The sequence below is a fragment of the Pleurodeles waltl genome, chromosome 3_1, assembly GCF_031143425.1.
Source record: "Pleurodeles waltl isolate 20211129_DDA chromosome 3_1, aPleWal1.hap1.20221129, whole genome shotgun sequence".
NCBI classification, from domain to species: Eukaryota; Metazoa; Chordata; class Amphibia; order Caudata; family Salamandridae; genus Pleurodeles; species Pleurodeles waltl.
In genome coordinates this window covers 790,920,611-790,945,168 of record NC_090440.1, presented here as the reverse complement: position 1 = coordinate 790,945,168, position 24,558 = coordinate 790,920,611, and the positions used below count along the sequence as shown (strand labels likewise).

At 41.2% G+C, this 24,558-nt stretch overlaps 1 long non-coding RNA gene across 1 annotated transcript in view; it reads left to right on the top strand.

Annotated features, from left to right (window-relative positions):
* The window catches only part of LOC138283265 (uncharacterized), a 33,877-nt gene extending 9,531 nt beyond the window's left edge, over positions 1-24,346 (top strand). Inside the window, exons 2-3 of the long non-coding RNA XR_011201160.1 lie at positions 22,279-22,338; positions 23,532-24,346. This is a non-coding gene — a long non-coding RNA (uncharacterized lncRNA). The remainder of the gene's footprint in view (positions 1-22,278; positions 22,339-23,531) is intronic.
* The last annotated feature ends 212 nt before the right edge of the window (positions 24,347-24,558 follow it).

The window sequence follows — 24,558 nt, the reverse complement described above, 5'->3', positions numbered from 1 at the left end:
CTTTGAGAGGCCCCCCACCCACCTGTTTCATCCCACTTAAAGCCCTCTGTATATATTTCAGTCTGCCACCAGGGGGCTTTTTTACAAGCCTTGTGGCACAGGGCAGTGTAGCAGCGCTACGGGAAAAGGGTAGAAATGTGCCGTATCTAAAAAATACAGCACATTTCTGTCTTTTCCGTTTGTAAATAAGCCCCACAGGTCGGTAATAATTGTGTGCCATCCCTTTCTGAAGCCCGACCCCAGAGAGACAGCTAACAGTTGATAAAGCATGCACACTACAATTTTGGTCATTTTTAATAACACGATACCAGATAGTCCAGTCGACAACTTCGCCCTTTGTGTCTGTCCATATCTCCCTATCCTAGCTGATCAGGTATCTCTGCCAGCTAAGAATCAACAATGACATCTGTGTGACTGGCAATGTAAAAATTAGAAACCGGCCTTATATGCCTTTCATCCGTCTGAAGTTGATGAAAAGAGTACTAGTAGGTTGGATAACAGTAACACTAGTTCTTTACAGCGCCACAAAACGGTGAGCTCTTCTGCGAAGCTAATGCTTTTTCTTGTGCCTTTGTAGTCCCGGTTTTCACCATAATTCCCCAATTCACCTCACAACTATTCTTCTACAATTCTCTCTCCCCTGCAACTAACCTGCACTTATCTGTTACTATACCTCCGCCCCCCTCTACGTCCCCATACCCCTCTTGCCATCTCCCATGTGATCACAGAATTTATGATACTCTCCTAATCTCCCTTCACCGACTGCATGCTATGTTCAATATTATGTGCCACGCGCCGGTATGTTAGTTGAAGTGTAAAGCGCTCCCTCACCCCTCCCGTGGCTCTAGTTATAAAAAAGTGTGTATGTAAATAAATAGGAAGCAGGTGTTCCCTCTGACCTGATCAGATCAGCCCAGGCCCGGGCTGATGTAGTTCCCCATCATCACACAGGGCCGCTGTTTTGTAAAAGCACCCTAATCTGTGTTTCAGTTTGCATTTCTGTGCTGTCAAAAAGCAGGAAGGGGGCTGCAGTGTGGAGATCCCTGTACAATCAGGATGAAATACCCTCCAGCTGATAACATCACCACTCGCCTTCAGGCTTTGAGTTTTGTGCCGGAGTAACAGCAGTTTGCAAAAGAAATAAGACGTTGTTCCTTTTCTAATTAGTTAGCTTTCATAGTATGATTGTAGAATAAAAGAAATGTGAGCATAAAAAAATATCAAACAACATAAAGGATTTAATTGTTTATAAATTATTTGAAATAAAGAAACGAAAGACCTAAAAAAGACATATATATATTTATATGCCTCTTCTTTGGATAATAAACCGCCTGTTAACCATGCTGAAATGGTCCATTCTTAACATATATATATATATATATATATATATATATATATATATATATATATATATATGTATATATATATATATATATATAGCGATATATACCCAATATTAAAGAAAACAATAGACCAATTACAAATGGGCCTTTCCTGGGCAAACTGTTACAAAGAGCAGCATTAGCCCACATCACAATTCATTGAAGATAACTCTATACTTTCAGACTACTAGAAAGCATTTTGTCCTGGAAGAGGGACAGAATCTGGGATGATCTTAAAAACACAGTAGACCGCATCGGGCTCACTGTACTACTTGTCTTGGGCCTCTCAGCTGCCTTCAACGCAGTTAACCATGACTGTCTAATACAAAGACTCTACGAAGCTGGAATAGAGGTGCCTGCTCTCGAATGGATCACATCCTACCTTCAAAACAGAACAAATATCATCTATTCTCCACCTTTCTCAAACAAACCGTACTTCACAAAAGCAGAGGTCTCTCAAGGCTCAATTATCTTACCAATGCTTTTGAACATTTACATTAAGTCATTACCAACAATGATCCATGCATTTCCGCTAACATGCTATAACTATGCAGATGACACACAACTATTGCTTGAACTGAAAAACCCAAAAAACATTGGAACGTCAAAAATCTTCAGTTGCCTCAGAGCCGTTGGTTAGTGGATGACATGGAGCCATCTCAAATAGAAGGCTTCCAATACTGAAATACTTACATGTGGCGGTTGGAAAAATTATGACACACTATGCACCTGGCCTGGTGATCTGGGATCACCTTCTAAAGTATCTAAGGAAGAAAGAAACCTTTGAATTATCAAGGACGTCAACTTATCAATAAATACCCAAGTGGACAAATTAGCAAGATCAAGCTTCATTACTACTAAAACTCTGCGACGCATCTTTTCCCACCTCGGATTTCCACTCAAGTTCCAGGCTACTATCTCTCTTGTACTGTCTAAACTTGATTATGCCAATGGCCTCTACCACAAATCATCTTTATCAACTATGAAAAGACTACAACGGATTCATAACTCTGCTGCCAGACTACTCCTACATGTAAAGCCACAATCCCACATCTCCCCTGCATGAGGGCCCTGCATTGGTTACCAGTTGGCAGAAGATCCACCTTCAAGCTGCTTTGTATCAACCACAAGGCAAAACAAGGAACAGGACCACTTTTCATCAGGAATAAAATCATCAAATACATACAACAAAGAAACCTTCGCTCCAGATTGACACCTCGCCTCAAAATCCTACCATACAAGACAGAAACCATAGGTGGCACAGGCTTCTCTGTCCAAACAGCCGAACTATGGAACTCATTACCCCAAAAATTTAAGATCCACAGATAACTATCTTATCTTCAGAAGACTACTCAAGAGTTGTCTCTTTCCTACATAACCACCATACTAAAACACTAATGTACAGCATATCCCTGTGTAAATAAACAACCATAGTCTGATTATATGCATGCATATAGATACTTACATTTCTTTGCACAAATAAGTATAATAATTATTATATGTTTTAAAGTATATTTATACTCTGGGACTGCTTAACAAATGGATATATTACTTACGTTTAAATATATATATATATTATTCTATGCTTAACATGTATCTAGGTTACTGAATAGCTTTCATATAAGTTATTTGAATAGATGCCTATGGGTCTCTGTTTTATTTATCTATTACAGTATGTAAATAGTATAACTATTTTTTCTACAAATGCTTCACTATTTAAATATTGAGGAACATATACCATTAAAAAAATGTAGTTATAAAAACTCACAAATAAATTATCTTAAAGTACAGCAACACTTGTAAGTCTGTGTTTATAAAATACTACTTTAAATCTTGATATATTTATTATCTTTCTTACACATGTATACCTTCTCTATGTGCTTATATATCTATGTATGTATTACTTTACTCATACTATAGGAAAAAGAACGTTGATTCTATACAATGCACTACTCTATGTCTCACCCTATGCCCCTCTCAATATTCTCTCTATTTTCACTCTGTGACTCGTCCCAAACCTCACTCTACTACTGTGATCTCCACAATAAACCTTTTTAGACTTTTCTCTCCTCTAGCCCTCCTTTGATCACCCCAAACCTCATTTTACTGTTATGATCCTCCAAACAAGCCTCTCTAAATTCTTCCCTCATGTATTCCTCCATTGACTCATCCCAAGCCTCATTTTACTAGTATAATCTCCCTAATCCATTTCTGGAGACTCTTTCCTCCCTTATGTCTCCTTTTACTCATCCCAAACCTCATCCTACTACTATGATCTCCCAAATAACACCTTTCAGGCTCTACCCTCTTCTATACCTCCATTATCTATTCAATCTAACTATCAGTTACCTCTCAAATTAACTCATATTTCCCTATACTAATCCACCACTAATCCTTTTTGGGTTCCGGAGTAGCGTGCTGCTTGTCGAAAAGCGCTTCAACGCTTCGTCAAGGGTATTAAGCTCTATTAAAATACAATTGTAGTTACAAATACATTAGAACCTGTTTTTGAGAGCCAGTTGTAACAATCTGTGTTTACTTACAACTCTGAGACAGCAACAGAAACCTAAGATCAGTTTAGCCACAACACATCTGCAATGAAATTAACGCTCACTGACAAAGCTAATATGCATTTCAAGAGCAAAAACATAACATAGAATGAAGTGAAAATAAATATGACAGACAGTACCTTTCGAGATAAGACATAAACGAAAAACAAAAACAAACCTCCTAAAGAATTGAAATGAAATCACAAGCATTGGCAAGGCCAATAGGTCTCACCTATGAAATCTTCAATATATTATAGTTACGGGATGTAAAATGCAAAACTCTCCAAAATCGTTTTTAAAAACAAGATCAAACAAAAACAATTTCTGGACTCACTTCTGGCAAACATAAAAAGAGAGCAGACTAAATTATGGTCAATATGTCTAGCTGGAACCTCATGAGTGACATGGCAGTACAGGAACGCCCAGAAAGAGACCAGGAGTCCCTTGTTTCACATCTCATTGCTAGAGCATTAAAATTCAAAAGCTTGCCAACAGGGGGTTGTGACAGCACAAAGATCACAAACATACACCGCCACCTAAAACTAGATTTTGTTGAAGTGGGTGCCAGATTGCCTATGATTAATGATCACGTCATGGGAATAATGGGACAGATCAAACTCCTGGACACAACCCAAATTAAATTATTGTATTGCACCAAGTTATCTCTAATCAAATTCTATATTTCTCACAAAACTAGTAACAAGTGAGTTAGAGTTGTTAGGTTGCTTTGCAGCATAAATGACACTTCATTTGTCGTTCCTTCTTCAGGTTTTCCGCTCAGTTCACAAGCCCTCCATCATGCAGCACAGCTCAGCCTTCCATGTCAGCGCCAACCATCTCACTGGGCTTTACATTCCATTCATCACACTTACAATCTATATCCGACATTCTGAGAACACATAGGCTACTGACATCCCAATAACTCAACACGGGCTACTGACACTCCAATAACCCAACACATCGCCCCCTTCAAAATAATAAATAAATGTAAAAAAATAATAACATAAAGTACAATATAATTATAATGCAAATGGTGACACTTAAGAACACAGGAAGAGAAATGAATATAATAATTACTTAACCATTACTCAACCATGTGCATATAGGACAATCCTAAAACAACAATACTTAACTCGTGTATACATGTATGCCACAAACTATGGAAGGTTAATCATCCTAAGTGGTAAGGGACGAGAGAAAAATGCACAGGAGAAGTATGAGAATAGGTATAATTCATTAAATGGGGCAAAAAAGGTCAAACTCAAAGTGCGAGATTTAGTTAAAATTAAAAAACAAAGACTGGTGAGGAAGGGTATGACAAAATGCTCTAAATCGTTTTGTGCTGAAAAGATTCCTGTAACTCTGCATTGTTGAGTGATGGGAAGGTTGGGCAGGCTAGTAGGCTGTTTTTATTCAAAAGAAGGAAGGGAGGTGAACCAGAAGTACAGAAGTGTTACTGAAAGTATTATTGGTTGTCTTATGCTCCACACCCATCTTAACCCATCTTAACATGACTTCTTTGAAAACATCAGACACAAAATGGAACCAATTGTCACTAATGGCAATTTTGGGAAACCCTTACCTGCAACAAATTTCTTCCAGAAACTCCACTACACTCTTAGCATCTGCTTTACTTTCAACTGTGACTTCTGGTCAGTTAGATAGATTATTTTTGGTGAGTGTAGGAACATCATTCTCCTTGTCACTCCCCTCATCTGCTTTTAACATTGACATAGATCCTTTAGGGAAAAATACACTTGTTGATCTTAGGTCCTATAGTTAATTTTAACTCACACTTTCCAGTCCTTTGCCATACTCGCATGTGGGATCAAGAACTTTCCTGTGTCTGACAACAACACTTTTGGCATAGAGACCCCTTGTGCGGCCCGTCAGGTATTGCAGAGCCGGCCCTGCGAGGACTAGGCCCAATGATGAAGCATGACACCCATTTGGGTGTGCGAGTGCTCTTGTTTCTAACTTAAAAGTATTGATCTGGTTGTTTGCTTTTCTAGTTGGGTCCAAATAAGACCTCACGTCTCGGAACAGTGTACCTATATGTATTGTGCATTTAGAGAAGTGATCAATGACCACCAGTGCGAACTTGGGCAGATCTTCTCCCTCTTGCACAGGAGCAAAAATGTCCACACCAATTCTTTCCTAAGGCATCTGTGATGCCTCTATGGGATGTAACTGTGGTTTAAATGTGACTAACAACTTATCAGAATTAATGCACTTATCACATTCTCAATTTCTTTATCAATACCCGACTATCAATATAATTCTTTGATCCTGCTTTTCATCTTCACTATGCCAAGAAGATAAATTGTGATACAAGGTTACACAAACTTACCATGTAAACCTCCTGGTGGAACTAAACTCCCACTCCTCAATAAACAATCATTTTCCACAGATAATTTGTTCCAAACATCCCAAAATGCGTTTAATTCTTTCTCAAGGTTTCTTTTCTCTGGCCATCCATCAATGACACATTTCTTCACCTTGGACAAAATCTCATCTCGTTCCAACTCTGTGTTCCATACTTTCACCTGTATGCCCTGTAAATTAAGCAGCAGAATCATCCTACTCACTTCTGGTATCTTTCTTAGTAGATAATGGTAATCACTTGAGGAAGTCTGCGATTTTATTAGAGCATCCAGTACATACTGGACTTGATTAACATAATTCAGAAGATGCATTGAAATACTCGTTATTCTAGATGAAACACTATTGAAGCCTTGTGAAGTGAGTATTTTGATTAAAGGCTTGTGATCACACCTCAAGATCACTTTAGTATCCCAAAAGAACTGTCAAAAGTGTTTGATGACCCCCACACACCCTAAGGTCCACCTTTCTAAAATGGAGTATTTTTACTCTGTGGGTGTCAAGCAAAAACAATGACATGTTCCGTTCCATTATTATCAAATTAAGATAAAACTGCCCCAACTCTTTTCCACGAGCAGTAATGGTAATTACATTTTTCCAACTGGTATACAACCCATGTAGAGCAGGCACTTCCCAAATGTTTCTCTTGATGTTGTCAAAAGCTTCCTGGCGCTCTCCTGACCACACACATTTTCCCATCTTCTGCAACAACTGTCTGATGGAATACATTTTTCCCTGAAAAAGTGTGCACAAATTTGCAATAGAATTCTGCTAGTACTAAGAAAGCATACACTTCATCCTTATTTTGGGGTGGAGGAGCAAGCTTTATTGCTTCAACTAATTCTGCGCTCGGAGTAAAACTTTTGAAACTGATTTCATGCTCTAAACAGGTTACCCTTTTCCTCTCAAACTTACATTTAGGTGCTTTAACAGTCAATCTATACTATCCAGAATCCCTAGCACGACCTTCAGTTCTTTGTCATGTTCCTTCTTGTTCTTTCCCATCACCAGGATGTCATCTTGAAATAAAGTGACCTTACTCCTATCCATAAACAATTGATACATAAGATGTTGGAACATTACTGCAGCCAAAGATAAACTAAATGGTAGCCATCTAAAATGATAACAGCCTAAGTATCTAATCAATGCAGTCAGGTGTTTGCTCTCATGGTGTAACGGTGCCTGATTGTATTGGGCAGTAAGGTCTATGTTCGGTCAGTGACAATACCTCATTAATGTAGGGCAAAAGAAACTGATTAGCAAAAGTAGATTTGTTTAGCTCTCTGAAATCCACACGAAGCCTGGCATGTCCATTAATCTTACATGCCAAAACAAAGGGGACATCCCAATCAGATGATTCAGTTTTTTCAAAACACCCTGATTTCTCCAGCTTACTCAATTCCACAATTACTTCCTCTTTTATACTTACTGGAATATTCCTAACATTGTGAATGCAGGATTGTGCAATATCTTAGAGTCTTATCTTATGCATAAACCCTTTCAATTCTGGAATCTCACCAAAAAACACAGAAGGAAATTCATTAGTAAAACCTTTCCCAACATGTACCTCATCTTCCACAATTAACACAGGGTCTGGACTACTAGGATCAAATAACATTCCAAACTCTCCTTGATCCCACCACCCTAAGAATAATGGACCCCTTACAGCAACATACAATTTGCACTCTGCCGATCTGTCCTTGAAATCCAGTTTCAATTTACAGAACCCCATAAATCTTTGTGGTTTAATAACCAGATGTCAGCTACCAATTTTACACTTACCCAATCTGCTACAATGTCACACACAGATTTTCTCTTTCCAAGCCCACTAATTTCCACCACATTGTCATGGATACTCAAAACTTGAGGATATTCCTTCTCAGAACCTGACTAATCTCCTTCCTGATTCATATCATCAACAATACATTTCACTGATTTTGAGTAGTGACACACCCTCGCACAAATGTCCTTTAACCCCACACTTAGAACATTTTTGGTTTACAGCTGGATATCTCTTATCATGGGCTTAATGATTATCCAATCTTTTGTCTACATTTTTTTTCTTAGTCACTTTTGCAGTCTTCCATAGTATTTAGTTTCTTGGCGACTGCTTTTAATTAATCCCCTACAGTCTTATTCTTTCCTGAGGATACCACAGCTTTCTCATACCTAGAAGTGAGCTCAGGCTTGCTAACAATGGATACAACCTCCTGTAAGGTTGAGTCTCCATGAATATACAACCTATTATATAGACTAGAAGTATTACATAGCATAATGATCTGATCTCTAAATTAGTTTGGCATGTAACAAACCAAATATACAAGCAACAACCAATTTTCTGAATGTAGCTACACATTTTATTTTTTCTCTGTGTCACCCTGTTTCCTGTGAAATAAATCATAATGGTCTATGTTAGAAATTGGGTTTCTGGTTGGCAGAGGTATGCACCCTGTCCAAGCAGGAACCACAATCCAAGTCAGGGTAAGTCTAACACACCCCTAAATTAATTTAGGCTCACTCCTGGTAGCTCTGGGCAGAGCCGTCAGGCTTAACTTAAGAGGCAAATGATTAAGTATTTGTGCTACGCTTCAAACAATAAAACATCACACACAAAAATACAACACCTGGTTAGAAAAATCATTTTATTTTAATGAACAAAACAAGACCAAAATGAAAAAAATCCGGTAAGTAGAATTTGAGATACGAAGTTTTTAAAGAATAAAGTTAGGTGTAGTGCTTAAAAGCATAAAGCGCCGACCGGGGTCATGCTAGACGGGTCAAATTTGAAAAGTCAGGCTGAATGCAATGGAGTAGGGGTCGGATATAGAGACCACCCTTTTCCAACTGAAACAGTACCTTGGTTTGGAGTTTTGTCGATATCAAGAACAAGATGCGAGGAGCAAAGGGGGCGCTGACATCAATCCCCAAGATGTAGGCAATGCATCACCTCTGTGACTTTCAAAGTCAGAGATGCGTCTTTAATGGAGGCGATGCATCACACAGTCAGCAGTGAGGTTTTTCCCAATTCCCACAGCATCAGTGATGTGTTAGGGTCAATGGCGAGGCAGTATCCTCGATCCACGCAGCAAGGGCGATCTTTTGACGTCAATGGAGATGCACCAGTTCCGAGTAGCATTGATGCATGGAATTTGGACTGGACCCACCTCCAAGGCTCAGGGCTAGATTGGCAACACTTGGCAGGGACACACTTGCAGCAAACAGCGATGGGTCGAAACTCCTTTGTGTCCCTGAGACTCCAGAAGAACAGGAGGCAAGCCAACATGCTCTTGAAGTCATTCTGGTTCTGGGTTCAAGAGTTGTGGATCCAGTCCTTCTCACCTAGGCAAGAAGATCAGCAGGTCAGCACAGCAAGAAAGCAGTTCTTCCAGAGCAGTCCAGCAGAGTAGCAGTCCTTGAAGCAGCACAACAGTCTGTCTGCCTTGCAGATTATCCACAGGTCCAGAAGTGTACTGAGTTAGTAGGGTCAGAAGTCCAGTTCTTATACCCAGTGGTGCCTCTGAACTGGACAGGACTTCAAAGAAGGGCTTTGAAGTGCACAGGTGTCCTCCCTCCCTGCCCTGGCTACAAACTCTCATCAGGGGGGTATGCAACCCTTTGAGTGGGTACAGGACACTGCCTATTCAGGTGTGTCAGTCATCCATCCCTGCCAAGATGGCCCTTCAGGATATTGATGGCCCATCAATCACAACTGAGCTCCCTTTGTGTGTAGCTGTGTAGAGGGAATACACAAGTCCAGCTGCCACCCGACTGTCAGATGTGAATTGGAGACAGGCTTCAGGCACACAGGGCTAAGAGCAGGAAAATTGCAACTTTCTAAAAGTAGCATTTTCGAAATTGTAATAATAAATCCAACTTTACATAGGTACTAAATAGGACTGGTCTACTCCTTTTCAATCAGGAATTGCAACATATTAACTGTAATAAGGAATCCCCAATGTTACCCTATGAGAGGGTTAGGCCTCACAGTAGTAAAAAACAAGTTTGAAAGTTTTTCACTACCACGACATGTAAAACTTAAAAGTATACGTCCTGCCTGTTAATTACATAGCACCCTGCCCTATGGGCTACCTAGGGCCTACCTTTGGGGTGACTTTTATGTAATAAATGGGGAGTTTAAGGCATGGCAAGGGATTTTAAATGCCAAGTCGACGTGACAGTATACTACTGAATTGAGGCTACAATGACAGGCCTGGGACATGTTTAAAATGGCTACTTATGTGGATGGCACAAGCAATGCTGCAGGCCCACTAGTAACATTTAATTTATATGCCCTGGGCACATGTAGTACACTTTACTAGAGACTTATAGTAAATTAAATATGCCAATTAGATGTATACCAATTAGACCATGTTTTAGGGAGACAGCACATGCACTTTAGCACTGGTCAGCAGTGGTAAAGTGCTCAGAGTCCTTAGGCCGATGAAAAGAAATCAGCAAAACAGTGAAGCAAGCCGGCAAAAAGTTGGGGGAAAACCACCATAAGGCTATCAGGTTTAACAGTCTGTAGCTATATGCACAGTAGGAGAACAATAAGCATCAAGTTCCTCAAGTGTGTATGTAAAAACATCCCTCTACTCACTTGATCTGGGTGTCTTTCCCATATGATTATACACCTTTAAAACCTCAGGGCCTAAGTAAAGTAGCAAAAATGTATTTTTCCTTTCTGGTGTACATTCTCCGTTGCCAAATGTGGATATATAGTTAATAAAATACTCCTTCCATTCTTGGCTCCTATTTGTTTTTCTGGTAGCTTTCCTTCCTTTTCTCTTGCTGTTGTGAGTGATCTTAGGGAGTAACTTAATCCCCTGTTAAGTCTCGGTTCTCCGAAATTTCTGAGCATGGTCCCATCTAGCCTCTGCTAGTGTCTTTTCTGCCTCTCTCATTCTCCTCTCAAATTTCTGTTGCTGTTGCTGTCTGGCCACTAACTCCCAGATTGCCAATGCCTCGAACTGTGCTGGTTTCTAATGGGGTTTCAGATCATACAGCACCCTCCTCAAATGCTATAAACTCCTCAAATTAAGGGGCATATTTATACTCCGTTTGCGCCGAATTAGCGTCATTTTTTTCGACGCAAATTCGGCGCAAAACTAACGCCATATTTATACTTTGGCGTTAGACGCGTCTAGCGCCAAAGTATGGGCAAATAGCGTAATTTTTTTGCGTGAACGCCTTCCTTGCGTTAATGAGATGCAAGGAAGGCGTTCCCGTCTAAAAAAATGACGCGACGCAAATGCGTGGTATTTATACTCCCGGGCAAAAATCACGCCGGGAGTGGTCGGGTCAAAAAAACCAGCATTTGCGCCACTTTTTAACGCCTGGGTCAGGGTAGGCGTTAAGGGGCCTGTGGGCTCAAAATGAGCCCACAGGTGCCCTCCCCTGCCCCCAGGGACCCCCCCTGCCACCCTTGCCCACCCCAGGAGGACACCTGAGGATGGAGGGACCCACCCCAGGGACATTCAGGTAAGTTCAGGTAAGTATACATTTTTTTTTTTTTATATATTTTTTTTGGCATAGGGGGGCCTGATTTGTGCCCCCCTACATGCCACAATGCCCAATGACCATGCCCAGGGGACAGAAGTCCCCTGGGCATGGCCATTGGGCAAGGGGGCATGACTCCTGTCTTTACTAAGACAGGAGTCATGTAAATGGCGTCTGGGCGTCGTTTAAAATGGCGCAAATCGGGTTAAGACGATTTTTTAGCGTCAACCTGACTTGCGCCATTTTAAGACGCCCTAACGCCATTTTTCCCAACGCCGGCGCTGCCTGGTGTACGTGGTTTTTTTCCACGCACACCAGGCAGCGCCGGTCTGCTTGCGCCGGCTAACGCCATTCAATAAATACGGCGCCCGCATGGCGCTTCAGAATGGCGTTAGCCGGCGCAAAATTTTTTGACGCTAAACTGCGTTAGCGCAGTTTAGCGTCAAAAAGTATAAATACGGGCCTAAATGTTCCATTGGCAGGAAACGCTAGGCTCCCATCTTTCTCTGTCACCTTGTACCACTGCTTCAACCAAAGACATGGCGCTAAGTCCTTTTCTTCAATTACAATATAAGCTGGTGTACCCTCTAGCGGTGCAATATCCCCTATACTCGTTGTAATGTACGTATCTCCCCCAAAAGCACTCTTAAAAGCTTTGAAAAATGTCACCCTTTCGACCTTTATTTTATTCTAAATCAAATCAGGAAGTGACTTTTAATCCCAGAATTCTCTTCACCCACCTTCTCAACCAATTGAGCTTCATGGATGGCTGCCAATCTGTGCGCGACCCTTCCCACTAACCAATCTATCCCAGTGCGGCTCCAATAACGTTACACTCACACGTACTGCAGCTGACAAAGTCTTGCGGCTTGTCCTCCCAACTCAGATTCACACTAAACTAATGCAAATTATTGTAAGCACTAAACAAAATCAAAACCCAATCTGTCTGTTTACTACAGGTAAGGTAACACAATCACTTCAGAAACTTTATGGATTTTTCAGTGACGGCGTTTCACTCTAGCAGCCATCCCTTCTTTCTCAGTTTCTCTGATTTGCAAGCAAAATTCAACCCACAAATTTCACTCTCAACTGATCAGTGGATCTGTCCTGGTGCACATAGGACTCGCCAGATCTCAATCGAAAATTCTTTCACTCACTTTGACTCACACTTTGACTTCTCGAACACGCCGATCGACCTATTCAACTAGAAAACTTACAACAAAAACCAAGGCCCATTTTTATACTTTTTTAGCGCCGCATTTGGGCTGCTTTTTGACGCAAAAACTGGGCAAACTTACAAAATACAATTGTATTTTGCAAGTTTGTGCCGTTTTTGCGTCAAAAAATTATGCAAATGTGGCGCTAACAAAGTATAAATATTGGCCCAAGTGTCTCATACACTTTTCAATATACTCCGGAGTCTTGGACCATGCAGGGTCCGTACATCAAACACATGGACAATTTGTGAAAACAATGTGCCACACACATGTGAAGTTCGATGACTTCCCTACTCTCATACTTCGAAGTACGCACACTCATTCTACGACTTAATTTGGAGTACGCAAACTCCCTAAGCTCTCACAAACATCACAATTCACCTGCGATTTGCATAAGTTGTCCAACCACAAAATCTACTTCATTCACACCGTCACTAGAACGCCGAGAATATCCTCAAACAACCATTGGCAAGCTCTGAGATACTGGGAAAGTCATTTTAGGTTCTTAGGGGCACATTTTCTCTCCAATTTGTATTATTGACGAATACATTCAAATTTCACCAATTTCTCCAAACCTGCAAATTATTTTGCTCTCTGTAGGGTATTAACTCTTACCCTACTACCATCTCTAAGGACATCTGTTATTTCTCTGCTACTATCTCCAGGACCACATACTCTGCTACCTCCCTTTCTGGACTGTATCATGGGCTTTTAAGGAGACAAACCTGTACCAGGCATCTATGATGGGCTTTTAAGGAGACAAACCTGTACCGGGCATCTATGATGGGTTTTTAAGGAGACAAACCATCCTCTGCTACCATCTCTGTTAGCGCGTCAGACCTTAATAAGGAAACTTACATGGGAGACAAACATAGGTTGATGAACCTTTTGACTCGCTTCAAGGTTTTCCTACCATATATCCTGTATGTGCACAGATTGATAATCAATAACAATCAATAACATTAGTAATCAATAGGAGTCAGTAACTGTCACACACCATGACCTTGCATTCATGAATAACCACACCTTTATGTAAAAGTTAGAATATTTATTTCCCTATATTAACAAAGCTAATGTTACGCTAATATTACGCAGGATAATCTCAAAATCAATTGATAAACATACAGAAACAACACTGGCTGTCGGAAGTGGCGAAAGAAACACAATCTAATCAAGGCTTGAGCGACTACACATTCTAAGATCACAGTGCAAATTAATAACAAGAACACCTGCACAAATGATATTACATACATTTATATTCAGCAAAGAAAAGACATCAGCTGTTATTTCATATAGCGGACTTCATCAGTGAGCTCCCTAACAAACATTAGATTAGAATTAGCATGTTTGGGCTTCATGCAAAATGATTTAGTCAACACAAATTTGAAAAAACATCTAACTATGGCTCTATCAAAATTAGAAGTTGGTACCTAGAAACAAAAGCAAATAGACATAGCAAACAACATCAGTGATAGTATAACTCTCCTCAATTGGATCGGCACGCTAAGATAGTCTTCATCATCAGGACATCAGCCTGGTCAGCAAGACATCAGGATACAGCATCAAAGTTCAGAAAGGCAAAGTCTCTTTAAGCAGTAAAGTTAAGCAAGTCTCTTCTCAAGACGGTCAACACAGATGAGCCACAGCCAACACAAGATAATACCTGCCATGCAAAGTGATAATCATGGTGCAAGCTACATCAACATTTATCCACTCATTTTCTCTTTCAGCTGATCAGGGTATGGGATCCAGCCATGGATCATGACCCCATTTGCCAACCCAAGCACAGCAGCAGAGCATGCCTATAATGAGGCAAATCAGAGGACATGCACCATAGTAGAGAGGACTTTTGGCATCCTGAAGTCACAATTCAGGTGCCTCGACATCACCGGAGGCAGCCTCTTATATTCACCTGAAATGGTCTGCAAGATCATTTTGACCTGTGCCATCTCGCACAACATATGTGTAAGGAGGAACATTCCCCTCTATGAATCAGAGCCACAAATTCATGAAGAGGAGGAAGAGGAGGATGTTGTCCATCAACATGAGGGGGACCATCCAAACCCTGCAGCAAGATTGCGTCGGAGACAACACATTGTACAAAACGTCTTTTAACTCTAGTCACCATCAACACTGTCTTACCATATGACATTAAACACCTCACTTCATCACTAAATCAGGGTCTGGGTAATTATTTATGCATCACATGACCCCTAGGAATCATAATTCCATAGTTTGGCTGCTGGAACAGAGAAGGATGTACCACCTATAGTCTTTTTCTTGTATGGTGGTGTTCTAAGGTGGGGTGCCAATCTTGAGCGGAGGTTTCTTTGTTGGATGTATTTGGTCATTTTGTTTCTGATAAAAAGCAGTCCTGTTCCATGTATAGCTTTGTGGGTGATACAAAGCAGCTTGAAAATGCATCTTCTGGCAAAGGGTAACCAGTGTAGTGCTCTCAAGGCAGGGGAGATGTGGGCTTGCAGCTTTACATGTAATAGTAGCCTGGCTGTGGAGTTCTGAATACGTTGTAGTTTTTTCATAATAGATAGAGATGATCCATGGTAGAGGCCATTGGCATAATCCAGTTTGGATAGTACAAGCGAGATAGTAGCTTGCACCTTCTGTGGAAATCCGAGGTGGGGGAAGATGCGTTGTAGAGTCTTCAAGGTGATGAAGCTTGTTTGTGCTAATTTGTCCACTTGGGCATTCATAGTTAACTTGGAGTCCATGGTGATTCCAAGGTTTTTAACTTCCTTGGATAATTGAGGAGGTGGTCTGAGATCGTCAGGCCAGACGCACAGAGGGCCATAACTTTTCCAGTCACCACATATGAGTATTTTTGTTTTGAATTCATTACCCCCAACTATAAGAGCCACAGATAACTTTCTTGTCTTCAGAAAACTACTCAAGAGTTGGCTCTTTCCTTCATAACCACCATATTCAAACTGCTATGGACTGCATATGCCTATGTTGATAAATATTTTTTCTGATTATGTGTATATTTCTAGTTATGTATAGTTCTTTAGAAAATATGTATCACTACTATGTCATAACAATAAAATACACACACACTCTTTAGACCTGTTTAACTAAGTATATTTACCTATGGTTCTAAATATGTATTGTATGTACTTATATGTGTGCATATGTGTGTGTATTCATGTGTGTATGTATGGGTGTGTGTATATATATATATATATATATTTGTATGTATGTGTGTATGTTGTTCTGTCCTTGCCATGTTTGTGGGTCATTGCATGGCTCCTGGGTGGGTTGTTATACTAGATATCTATGAATCCCTGCTCTCATCTTATCACACTTATCTACCCATCATCATATGTCATGTCTCTATCAATCTATCCTCCATTCCCACTCTGACTCATCCCAAATCCATTCTACTACTTTCATCTCCTAAATAACTCTGCCTAAGCTCTTCCCTCCGCTTTCACATCTAACTCACCAAACCTCACTTTACTACCATGGCCTCCCAAACAACACTACTAAATTCGCCCTCATTTATCTCACCCTGCTAATATGATCTCCCTAACCCCTTCCACAGACTCTTCCCTCCTCCATCCTCCTTTACTCATCCCAAGCCTAAATCGTATTACTATATACTCCCAATTAACACTTCTGGATTTCTTTCCTCCGCCACCCCTCCATTACTCCAGTCAATCTAACTAACAAACTCCCATATCCGTGGCTCAAATTAGCTCATAATAATACTAAAACTGTACTCATATTTCCCGATACTAATCCATCACTAATTCTTGTTGGGTTCCGGAGTAGCGTGCTACTCGCCAAAAAGTGCTTTGACGCCTCATCAGGGGTAGTAAGCGCTATATAAATACTATTACAATACAATACAATAATCAGAGTTTAGCTTCATGGAGCATTGCAGATATACAGATTAGGATACTGAAAAAGCCACATCACATTTGATGGGTATGAATGTACACCTAACTTCACACACAGTGTACATGACATATATCCTGTCCATTTCACATTAGAAGGGCAATATCAGAGTAGCACAGCTATGGCACACATCCATGTTGGCAACATGGTTCATTGCAGCATATGGCACACAACTAAGACACCATCAATCATAAGTTAAAAAACTGCTTCATGCATGAGGCAGTGGATGTGCTATTGCACTGGTAACAGGAATGTATGACCAGACCCTTGACAGCAGTAAGTGTGACATCAGCTATCTCTGCAAGGAGCATGTGTGACAAGGCGTCCATTTAATTTGCAAATGGATAGCACGAGTGCCCCAGGTATGACAAGCATTGCTCACAAGACATGCCCTGCGCAAGCCATCCCAGGTTTTAAGTCCTGCCCCAGGCATATTTTCAGTCTCTCCCCACCTTTCTCTAGGGGGCCCTGTAACTGGACTATTTGTACGCCTGATAATCCTTTATCTACACACACCCAGATTCACATTCTGAGTCCAGTGTGTTTCCCTCTTTAGTATGGCATGCCATAGTCCTAGTTCATCTCTCTGCATGGACTTCAGGTCCAATAATGCACTGCCTGGTAGTCTGTAGGACCTGTAATCACCTGTCCATTGCTTCCCATGTGAAAGGTACTGTTGGCCCTGTGAACTTGATTCTCACCTACAGGACTTGTGAGAGACTGAAGCTGCACACACCTGTGAGCACTTCCATGCAGACCAGACATTCGAACCTGCACTGCCATTGCTGCTGCCTGGAACAGCTTAGAAGCTGCTATTTTATCTATATCCTTGTTGCGCATTGCCGTATAAATCACTTGTGTAACACAGGCCTTGGGTTATTGTGTAACATTGCAGCCCACAGCACAAATGCAGTTATTATTTTCCACAGTGTTGTTCCAGCTTTTCCCAGTCAGAGTCTGCTCACTGTGCATTTGCCATGTTCATGTTAGTTCCCGACAGAGGCTGCATCCTGTTAGCCTGATTGGTTCCTGTCTTTGTGTTACCATAAAGGTTCCCTGTGGCTACATTTGTCTCATAGTTGCTTTCCATGCCCTCACTTTCCTCATGGGGTATTGTGCCTGGTAGGTCTACGATGAATCCTCAAATAGATTGTATAGTGTAATCAGTTTACTTATCGTATCGTGGTCTGGGACATGTATTCAAATAGTCTAATTCCCGCCCTATCCATGGTCTGGGTTTCATGTATGCATGAGTGACAAACTGTGACAGTGTACCATGGTTGTATGCATGGATTGGGTATGGTGCCTCCAGCACAACAAACAATGTTTGCTAATGTGCATGAAAGGACAAAACATATTTGTGCCCTGACGGTCCACACACAGATTCACATTGGCTGCAACCCAATGATGGTGCTTGCCTGGGGACTAGCTGTGAGATTAATCAGCACAGAAGCACTGATGTTCCCTGTTGCAGGGGAATTTTAGAGGCCACCCTGTGTACAAATGTTGTGATGAAACCTGCCGGTTTCTATTTACTGATCCATTAAGTTTGTGAGCATACCAAGGTTGCCCTGCTGTCAGCCTCATAAAACTTCTGCAGTGCCATAGCTGGACTATCCCCATGTGTGTTGTCAATTCCTCTTTGGCTTTCGGTCAATTCTGCTTTGAAGGATACTCTGTTAATGCAGGAAATGACTCCACAGACTCATGACTATACCTGCACGTAACTGTGACAACATGGAGGACAATAATGACACCGGGTACACATGGCCACACACTTGAACTGGACACCTTTGTGCAATTAACCACTGGAAATATGTGAACACATGCAGCTTGGTCTGCTGGTCCTCCACTGCCACAAGAGAAACATAAGTCATTTATATGACTCAAACTGTGGAGTGACATTACATTTTTGGATTGGTTTTGGGACACTGTACCTACATAGCATTTTCAAATGCCTGACTCATGGGTAGTATACAAACAAGTTACCAGGAAGTGGTATCCAACATTCCAGTAGATGTGATGGCTTACTCTTGTAACATTGCCATTATCAACCGTACTCTAGCAATCCTGTGCATAGTTTGTCATGGGCAATGTTTTGTCACAAAAGTCAGGGAAGCTCACACAGCATTAGATGCTACGTGTATGACAAACACATATCCTGACTCATTTCCACACTGAATAGCAACTGATGGTTAGCCACATTTACAGAAAATGCATAAAAGCACATTAAGGAAAGCACGTCTTGTGACGTTCACACAGAGGCCCAACAACAATTGAAATAGCCAATTCACAGACATAAACACAGAGGCCACGAGTGAATGTATTAAGTTGTGTAGTCTTGCTATCCTCTATTGACACACCACCTGCTCAAACTAGGTAATACCAATTTTTTTTTAAAATGTTTGGGTAGCTGTTACGCCAGTGAAGAGTGCTCATCCGGTACACCAACATGAGTATTATGGTCCGCAGTAGTGTGGTCTGCAACATGTGCCCAAACACTGGAACTTACAATGCAGACGCAGACAGCCCATCTCTGTACAGTTACAGCTTTCATGTATGTTAAAAATGAGAGAAATGACACAAACACAGTTAAAGACAGATATTTTGATGCAAACGCATCAAAAAAGACGCTTCAAAATTTGCTGCATTTGCGTTGAAAAATGACACTCACAGCCATTATACATCCATTGGGCCCGAGCGGTAATTCCTACGCTGTACCCCATGTAATTGGATACCAATGAAAAATATCTGGAACTGTGAATGCGGGGGAATTTTGAAGCATTTGCATAAAAAAAATTGACGCACAGCCCGTAAGCATCATAAAATTTTGACGCATCATAATAAAAATGCACCACATTTGAGACAGGATGTGATGTAATAGGATATCCTGTTTACAGAAATGGTACAGTCGATGTACTTTCACTTTGACTTTGCAGTCTGTGATTTTTCTAGACTGTGTGGCTGTGCTGAGAGTTTTGTCTGTCCAAATTGTGCTTTTGTCTCCTGTGTCCCATCCAATTTGTCATCTGTTGTTTTAGTAATTGTCTCAGTTGTTCAATGTAAGTGTGTTTTTGTCATATTTGTTGTCTAATTTTGTCTTTGTACTGGTGGGAGTGTGTAGTGGGTATTGTTAGTTTGGGGATTGTTGGGCTGTTTGTGGGTTACTTAACTTTCATTTTCCTCCCTCCTTTCCCTGTATTTTCCTCTGTACCTTTTCCGTTAACTATTATTTTGGTCATGTTGGGTAGGCCACTTCTGGGGAGAATGGGTAAGGAGGAGCTAGGGGCATTCATTTGGCTGGTGTGCCACTTCCTCCCCCTGATGATTAAGGCTGGTGGCAGGGTGATACAGGGGTATCACATGGAGGCGAGGAGGCTCAGGTGGTCCAAGGTGCTGTACCATCTGAGGAGAATTTTCAACACACCGCGCAACAAGCACCAACTCAAGCATCGCTGGCTGACCTTGTTGCCAGAGAGCAAGACCACCTGGGTGTGGTGATTGGTGGCCTTGTTGGTGAGTACAATTCAGAGTAATGTGCACATTGAAATGCTCTGTAGTGACAGTAGCAGATTTGTTGATATGCTGCATGCAATGTTTTTGGCATGTGGAATGCAAGTTAAATATACAGTGGCCCTAATTTATACAATATTTGCTACACATTACCATCATTTGTTGACGCAACAGCTGTACAAACTTACAAAACACAAATTGATCTTGTAAATTAGTGCCGCTTTGGTGTCAATAGATAATAGTAATGCGGCTCAAACATATGTTTTATTCATGATCTGTGAGTGTACCAGGAAAGAGATGTATTTCTCAAGCTAGGAATTAATGTGGTCCCCAATTATTTGAAATACATGTCTGAACTGTATTCCTGGCCATACGTACAAAGTTCTTCCTAACCTCTGGTGATATCTTAGGCTGATACTTTGACTTGGTTTGTGCCTCAATTAAATTAGAAATGGATGCCAAAGTAATATACACACGGGTTCATATCTAAACGTTTGGGTGCTACTTTCCATAGCTGTAGAGTAAACCATGAAGCAAATGCTACAAATTGAGGAATACAAAAAATATCTGGCCCTCTGTTCATTGTTCCTGTGTGTTTTAATTTGCCTTGGGCACAATAGCTGAAACAGAGCTGATGCACTTGTCATCTGTGTTACTTTAAAACCATGCAATTCTCATAAGTTATTGGGTCATCATGGGAAACCTGAAGTTTGTGATTGCCTGGTCACAATTTATTCCTTGCATGATGTTTTGAAAGGGACCCCTGACCGATTCCATCATACATATAAAGTGCCCAAATACTTTGCTACTTTACGTTTGGTACACCCCTGCTGATCTAGTGCAGCATATATACAACAGCTAACTTTCCAGTATGAAGGCTATCACAGACATGGGTGTATGCTAAGATCAGAAGACCAGCATTCCTTTGACTGCTTCCATTCCCAAGGTGCATACAAATTGAAACCTTCATCATCAAGATTGCCACAGCAGGATATTTGCTGAACCATGTTTCAATAATGGGACAGTGTCAGTTTGTTGTATACCCGCAGATCACCCAACTTGGCTAATGTAAGATGATGAATGTGGCTAACTGTGAATTCCAATACCCGATATGGGTACACAGGGGAATGAGTGACACATTTCAGGTGCAATGACTACACCTGTGCCCATGCATTCTGTCACAGATGACCAAAATAGACACTGTCAGCATATATTTCTTTGTTGTATTAATTTAGATAAATGGCCAATCCATGTGTAGCATCAGATTGTCATCAAGTAAGACACAGGTTCCCTGCCATTATGGTGTCATAGGGGGCATATCTGGCTCAGGGTACACTGTCAATGTAGCATATGTAACCTACAGACAACACAGGCCCACATGTAATGGACCAAGGAAAGCATAATAATTCATGAGCTAAACTCAACCCACATGAGAATCACACAGTAACTGATTGTCCCTTGATGCACAAGCCACAGTACCTGAGTGACTGGTATTGCAGTGCACCAGGAACGTGGCTTTGCATGTCTCTCATAACAACAAATGAATAAATGGAATACCCTCTATAAATTAATCTGCAACCAATTGAGGACTCATGTTTGTCACCACATGATTGTTAGGGCTATTGCATGTGTGCATATTTGTGTGTATCACTCACTGCAGTGACAGGGTCAATACATGTCTGCAGTGGTATGTCTGTTGGAGTGTAATCATGCCAGAGGGGCTGGACTATCAGATATAATGTCACACACAGTAATTTTTTTCTTCAAAGTGTTGTACAGTGCACAGACATTCAGCACATTTCGCCCTTCCATGCTTTGCAGGTGGACCTGCCCCCTACACAATTGGAGAAGTGGCTCAATTTTCGGACCCAGACATTTCCAGTAAGTGTTGATATTTCAGTTCTGTGTTGTGTTTGCAGCTGTTGTGTGATTGACTCCTCTGTGTTGGACACATAGCAAGGTATGATGTGCTGGCACACGATCTGATATGTGACTTGACTGGAGTTTGACTTTTTTCCCATATTTAGCTGGACAATCAGTGACGTAAAGTCATCATTTGGGATTGTAGTGCAGCGCTGTAGGCATGGGCAGGTGAGCAGTGTGACATTTGTTGTTACAGTTCTTGTAATGAATAATTTGGAGGTAGCCATTTTCATGATTTAGTCAGCAAGTCATACCCTGAATCACACTGAGCAGGGATGCTGAAGTATTACCCACAGACTTGAGCCTCCCTGTTAACTAATGAACATCTAGGACTGTATGTTTGACTTCCTAGCAGCATCTAGCTTCACATGTTGTGCTACGTTTATGTGGCACTTGAGTACAACGTCATAGGTGTGCATGCAGCTCGAGCCAAGATGGGTGTTTGCATCTATGTGCTTGTTGTAGGACAGGTATTGGTGATATCAAATGATGTTGACAATTGTCCGCAATTAGGAACGTAAATGTGGATGTGATTGTACAATATTTGTGTCTACCCTAGTAGGACACCCTCCTTACCTGTGGTGGACTGACTAAACCCATGGACAGCTGTCCAAAGCTTCCTGGCTGTCCTTGATGTTTGAAAGTATGTGTTGCATATCCATCCCCCCTGAGGCACAGGCTTAGGGTTATGAAATATGTGTACCTAGGTCTGAGGATCCAAGTGTAGTACACATACATGTAATTCAGAAATTCATTTGTTCCAACCTAGGATACCCACTCATGATTAGCAACTGCATACCATCCTGGGAATTCCATTTACAAATCACAGATCTTGTGGCCCTTGCTTGTCATCCAGAAGATAGTCATTAGTTGGCCTGTCACATGTGGAGGACTTGCAGCATTTGTTATGTGACTAATGGCAGAACAATGATGCTTAGATCATTTAAGTAGGTACACCTCTTTTAAAGCATTGCTATGCTGTTAGATAGGACATCTGTAGGCTGCATTGGCATGTACTTCCTCAGGGACAATCTGTGATCTGTACTGTGATTTGGCCTGTTTAAGCTAATTTTGATGATTTTTTTTTAATATCATCAATAGCTGTATCACACAAATATGTAACTAATGTTTGGTTTCATCTTTTTTCACAGCAGCCAATATGGATGTCAATCAGATCCACGAATTCCAGAGGAGGGCGATGTGTTACCACCACATTCTGGATGTTGAGTCTGGGTTCTGCCACATGGCACGGCATTATCGCCATGAGAGAGCCACAGGGGTCTGGATGGCATTTGACCAAGGGGGCCCATTCCTGTCTACAACAGCCACCACCACCAGCACCACCACTCCGACCCAAGTGGCACCAAGGATGACAGCCACCACTGCAGGTCCATCAACATCATCCGTTCCTGGACCACTGACAGCAGCCCCTGCACCTCCCCCTCCAAGAATGGCACCGGCAACAGCACAACCCTACACAACTGGCACACAGACCACCCCTGCTGCAGTCGTTGACAATGTTGATTTTAGGAACATGCAACGTGACATACAATGGATGTTGCGCAGAATGGACAGGCTGCAGCAGGAGGTGTCCCAGATTAACAAGAGAGTGGTGGGATAAAAAAGATCATGCGGAGGGCAAACTTATAACTATTGGACCTCAGCCATTATTCCCTCCCCTCCCTCCTCTTTCCTGGTTCTTATATTTAGTGGGTTTAGGGGGCTTAGTGTTTTTTTGTGGGTGGGTGGGGGATGATGTTGGGGTTTTGTGTATTAAAAAATAAACAAATACAACAAATATATAAAAAAATACAAAAAAATATATCATTGTTTAGGATAAGATAGTATGTGGTTAGGTTAGTAAATGTTGTCCTCCATGTGTTCCGTCATACAAGGGGGCTGGAGGGGTTGATGTTCAGACTGTTTAGTTAAATGTGATAAGTAAGTTTAGCTTAGGGTAGTTAGGGCCAGTTGTGGGTAATGTGTAGTTAGGATAGGTTAGGTTAGTTGAGGTGTTTCCCCTAGTTTTATTATCCTTTTTTACAGTTAAATAAATATATAGGTACTCCTTTACAGTATGTGTCATATGCTTGGGATCAGGGCCTTGGCATGGGTGAACAGTGTCAATTTAGTATTTGCATTTGTGTTCCATCGTGCATTCAAATCCCAATTGAGCTG